This window comes from Drosophila pseudoobscura, chromosome X (genome assembly GCF_009870125.1).
Source record: "Drosophila pseudoobscura strain MV-25-SWS-2005 chromosome X, UCI_Dpse_MV25, whole genome shotgun sequence".
In the NCBI taxonomy this organism is placed as follows: Eukaryota; Metazoa; Arthropoda; class Insecta; order Diptera; family Drosophilidae; genus Drosophila; species Drosophila pseudoobscura.
In genome coordinates, this window is record NC_046683.1 from 66,455,147 (window position 1) to 66,461,146 (window position 6,000).

Below are 6,000 nucleotides of genomic sequence, written 5' to 3' on the forward strand. Positions count from 1 at the left end.
CCAAAAAGTCAACTGCTTTTGCTGCCTTGTGGCCGAAACTGCGCCAAAAAGTCCAGTCCATGAATTTGTTTGAGCGTCCACAAAACATCCGTCCGGCACGAGGTATTGTGCAATAATCCAGCACATTTTCAATGGCAAAATGCGAAATTGGTCAACGCCAAAAATGAATTACAAACAAAGTGAAACAGTGAAAATTAGACCATGGTTTTGGACATTGTTTCTCTGGTTGTGCCGGTTCTGTTTTGGGTTCGAGGCATTGCCCCATCGAATGGGTTCTGGGTGCCGGGCCCTGGGTGCTGTTGTTGGTGTCGTGGCCTAATTAGTGCAGTGTTTTTCGGTTTTGGATTTCGTTTGTGACCAACGAAAACTGAAATTGTAAACTGTTTTTGGTGCTGCTGCTGTAATATAATAGCTGGTGGCAATACCTGCTCTGCCGCAGCCAACCCATTCGACAAAAGCCACCCAAAAACTTGTCGAGTGACATGGGAGGGCAGGGGTAAGGCAGGGCAGGGCCGGGCAGGGCATTTTGATGAGACATTGATGGTTCAATCGACAACAATCGGTAGCCACCCATAAAGTTGATCCAATTTAGCACAAATCTCTGTGGGTCTGGAGCTGGGAGATTCTTCGGGGAATCAGAATCAGAGATGCGGATCATCGAATGGATCTCGAATGGAAGTCCCCCATTGACAGGTTGACAACACAAATATTTGTGACATTAAATGCGGCTGCTGTTGCTGCCTCTGCTGCAGCTTCATGCCCATGGAATCATCATCCTCCTGCCGCTGCTGCTGCTGCTGCTCTACCACGATGCTCATTTCACTAATTTAATGAAGACCTTTTGCCAGAGGAGCAGAGAGCCAGCCCCATTGTCTCTCCTTCTCAACGACAACGTCGTCCGTCAGATTGATGAGCTTCGCTTTGGTTCGCTTCGGTTCCATGGCTGCGGTTTCGGCCTCTCCCACTGCTCCTCGAAGGGGTCCACGTCCACTGCTCCATGTCCATGTCCATGTCCATGTCCATGGGCCTCCTGCATCAATAATTTGTGTTCGCCGTTGAAAATAATTGACCAAGTTTGTCTGTTTGCGGTTGTGGCAGCATTTAATCTACTTGCAGCTGAAGTTCAGAGATCCCTTCCGACAGCAGCAGCGACAACTGCAACAGCGTCAGCCTCTCAGCCTCTCAGCATCAGGCATCAGGCATCGACTTGGCTTTGGACTTCAGGACTTCAGAATTCAGTTTCCAACACAGCAGCTGCCATTGAGAGACAGAAAAAAGTCAATCCCTGGGCTCCTTCTTCGCGGCCTGCCTCCTGCACTTTGGCGTAATTGAAATAATTTTAAGTGAAAAATCTGCATTCAAAAAATATTTCAGCGCTTTTGCGCACAAATGTCAGCAAAAGCAAAAGAAACAGCAAAAAAGCGAGGATGCGAGGGGGGAGGGGGGGGGGAGGAGCGATGACAAAACCAGAAGCAGAAGCAGGAGAAGGAATTTAAGGTTTAAGGGACACGGGCAATGCCCTACGAAGGAGAGGAAGAGCCTAAAGAAAAAGTATCTTCCGGATGGGATGATACAAGTCCTGGAAACGGGAATAAATCCTGCGGCATCTTTTCTTGGAGTTTTGCCAAAACGCGAAGTGCGTAAAGTAAAGAGGAAGTATCTTTTTTGACCGCTGAGAAAGTATCTTCTGATCATCTGATCTTCATCGGCAAAGAAGAGGAACGACATTGGACGTATCTTCCGTGAAAGTCTCTCATGATCCTAGAAGGAATCCCAGAGAAGTGTCCTGCATTGAAGGAGAACAGATCTCTGTCCAAATACTGACGAAAGCTACCATCTGTGGAGGTTTCTTCTCCTTGAAGGAGATCCCTTCAGAGTCTCAGAGCTTCTAGTCGCCAGTTATTTATCCTTTAGCAAACGCCTCTTACAAGTCCACATGCCCCACCGACAGGACACAGCACTTACTCTGCCCAACAATCCACAGAGAGGATGCGGGCAGGGGGCACACAGCCCAAAAATTTACATGCGCCAATTTGTGGAGCCGCCGTGGACCGAGTGGACACAGAAAAAGGGAAGGAAAAAAAAAGAGTCAACAGTTTGCAGCTTTCTGAGTTGCTTCCAAAACATAATCCTGGGCATTAAGGCAAATTGCAGCATCTGTCAGGGAGACAGAGCGGGCGGGGGCATGCAACTCGGATCGATCATTGGGAGCCCCACCATAATTTGCTTAATTCGATGCTGCCCCCTTCGTGCCCCATCCGGAGCACGCGGCTGCCACTCGTCGTCGATCGCATCGACTGCTGCTGCGGCTGCTGCTGCTGCTGCTGCTGTGGCAACTGCTGATGAGGATGATCCTCCTCCTGTGGCAAGGCGGCGGCGGCTTCTTCAGCGGCGCGCCGCCTCAATTTGCCATTCGCCTGTGCCCTCGGGGGCAATTTTGAACAGCATTTTTTTGATGGTACGAGTACGAGTATTTTTGTTTTTATTCGCCTCACTTTTCGGTGGCTGTAATTTTTTTTGGCCAGGCTTTAAGTAAGTGTTTCAGCCTGCCACATCAGCAGCACTTTGCTGCCACATCCTCTCTCTCTCTCTCTCTCGCTCTCCCTCTCGCTCGTGCAACATAGACAAAACACTAGTCCGAATGGGACAATCGCCGGAGAGTCGTCCTTTGGGGAGCACTTAAATTCGATAAGCAAATGGAAGGGAAACATATATTCATTCGATTGATGCATTGACGGTTGTCCATGTCCAGTCCAGAGAACGGGTAAAAGCTGTGGCAAGTGGCAGCATTGGCAGCCCCCCCCTGCGCTCCCATGAATTTATCAACGGAAAATCTACATAAATTCTGGTTGGACATTTGCTATATTTTCGGGGGTGCTGCCATCAATTCTAATTCACATTTCTATGGCTAGCTTTGGGGCACATGTGGCAAGCTCTCCACTGGAACAACTGAAGCATGAAGATGCAGCAGGAGAAGGGCTGCAACAAGACACCCGAAGTTTTTGCAATGTTCGAAATGATGTTACATGTGGGGCATGGCAATGTTGCAACAAAGTAAAACACAAGTCCGTACGAGTGTATGCATCATAATTAAGAAATAATTGACTGTAAACTAGAAATGTTTTCGTTTCGTTTTGCAAATTATGAAACAAATTCCGTACGGCTAGGGCTTTCAGGATATGATGCACAGTCCTCCCGAGATCCCCTGAAAAGGCAGAAAATACCTCGTATGAGTGGTGTTCTCCATAAGAAACCATCCTCAACTCTTTCTACTCCATTGAAGAAAAGCTTTTAAGCATCCACTGCTCCACTCGCTGCTCAGCAATCGTAAGAAATATCCTATACTTTGTCTTGACAGATGACAGTTTTTCACCGAGGAAATGTAGCGGAAAATAGGGAAAATGCAGAGTGCAAGTCTCGATTGGGGGTCTCGATTTCCCCGCCCGATGAGGGGATAACAAGCTGTTATTGCAGCTCTTATAGCCGTTCCGGCATCGCGTTAATTTCGATTGATCCCGAGATCTCATTGCCATCAAGGGACTCGTTAAATCACAAGCTGTGGGGCCCATCTACCGCTCCTTCTGCCGCTCCTTCTCCTGTTCCTTCTCCTGGTCCTGCTCCTCTGGGAGCTCCTACTCCTGGGCTCATAATTCAGTTCAATATAAATCTGTTAACAAAACGCTTAATCCGCTTTGTGCGCTTTATTTATGGCCATTTGATGGCGCATTATCGCATCAGGGCACATGGCAGCCGTCACCAGAGCGAGGACGGGACCCCGTGAATGCCCCCAAGAATCCCCTCCCCCTCCCCCTGCCCCTCTCCTTCTCGTTGCACCCGTTGGCAGCTGGCGCGCCTCATAATTGGATTCGTCACAGATCTCTCTCTCTCTCACTCCACTCCACTCCACTCCTGCTGCAGCGACTCCTCTCTCTCTTTGGCTGGCTGGCTGCTTGGGTCATAAATCGCGGGCTGCTTGAAATGCAAATTTTCGGGGAAGCTGCAGCTCTTGTTGTTGGAGTATCATCGGCAAGGCATCAAAGTGGCAGGCAAAAATGTTTCGCCTGCTGCTGCTGCTGCCCAATTAACGCCACACGACGGCGAAGGAGCAGCAGCAGGAGCAGGAAACAGTTTTCGGGGGCGACCAGCAGGAGCAGGAGCAGCAGCGTTGAGAAGCAGCCAGCCAGCCAGCCAGCCAGCCAGCCAGCCAGCAATCAGAGTTCACTTGAACACCGCTCATGAAACGCAGAAATGTTTGCAATTAAGCCTCTGGACCGGGCGAGTCTGCGTTTGCTGCCACAGAAATAAAGTGCGTGGTGATGCCACCCGAGTGCGGGTGTGGAGCAGCACAGCAGAAACAACCAGCGCCCAGGGAAGCAGAAGATGAAGAAGATGAAGAAGAAGAAGCAGCCGTGGTGCCACGGTTCCATGTTCCAGCTTGTCGATTCGCAACAAAGGATAATCCCAGGCAGCAAAAGGTGTCCACTTCCAGCCCCCTTCCGCCTGGCTGCACCCACTGCCACTGCCACTGCCACAGCCGCAGCCACAGTCACTGACGGTGTCATCTGTGGCACATCCCGTGGCAGAACATTGCTCCAGAGCGTAACCAGCCCACGCTTCAGGATTCCCTTCCAGGAGACGGAGCACTAGACGAAGCTTGGATGCGCTTTCGCGCGGAATGGAAGATGGTTTTGACTTGGAGACGTGCCCAGACCGCTTTCGCACAGGAATCCACATACCCTCGTTCTGTAGAGCTGCGCGGAAAAACAGGCGAAAATTGCACAACATTTAGCCATTTCCTACATCCCATTTCGCCCCTGATCCTCGCCTGATTCCGATTCTAGAGCCACCACAGACGACACACAATGTTTTAGCCACGCTGCAGATTAAGTGGTTTTTGCTGGCCGGCAAAAAGCGAGGCGCCTCCTGGCTTGTTTCCCCCTCGATGCGCATCTAATGCGGCACAAAGTCCTCTCTCCCTCCCTGTCCCTCCCTCTCCCTCTCGCTCTCTCTCTCTGGGTCTGGGATTCGGTGGCATTGCATTAATTAAATACACTTAAGTGGCCCAGGGAAATGCAACTAAAAAGGTGCCCAAAAGAGTACCTGGACGAGAGACCAATTAACTTTCAAATTGCCCAGGGTTCCAAGGCAGGCAGGCAGGCAGCCAGCCAGCCACCGGGAATCAATTAGTGACGCCTTCTATCTATATTTCTCTTCCTTTTTCTCTATATATTTGTGTCTCAAGAGAGAGAGAGAGAGTGAGGGGGGGAGGGGGAAAACATCAATGCGAAAAATTGAAAATCGTTGCGAAAAGTGGCAATAAATTACGTCTGCGGTGGCGTCCGTCAGTTGATTGAAACCCACTCGAACGACGAGTGCACGCATTCCCCCCTCCCCCCTCCCCACTCACCCCTCCCCATTCCCCCACTTCCCATATCTCCTCCCTTGTCTGTTGGCTGTTTCTGTTTCTGTTTCTCTGATAAATCGGAATTAAGTTCTGCTGCAGGTATGCAAAAGAGCAATATTTCAGAAAATGATGAGTTACAGATGATGCCACAGTCATTCCACAAGGAACCGCAGCACCAGCACCAACAGCAGCAGCAGCAGCACCATCAACAGATGCGAAATATGCAACGGTCTTCTCGATGGTTACAACAGGCTGGTGGGGGGAGAGCTGGGGAAAGGGAAAGCACAGAGTCGTGGAGAAAACTTCAACAACTTCGACAGCAAAAACAATCTTCGACCGAGTACAGAGTACTACGGAGTACAGTGGCAAGGAACGGCTAAAACGGGGATAAGTTAATACACATAAAAGAGTTTTTGTATCTTTCAGCACCACTGTGGCATGAGTCATGCTCAGATGCTGCTGCTGCTGGTGCTGCCTCTGCCCCCATTGGGGCATTGTTTACTCCTCACAGACCAAAACAAAAAATGCAGCCATGGTGCACTGATGCACTGGTGGATGGTGGATGCTGGATGGACTGTTGCCCCAGACAGGCTGCG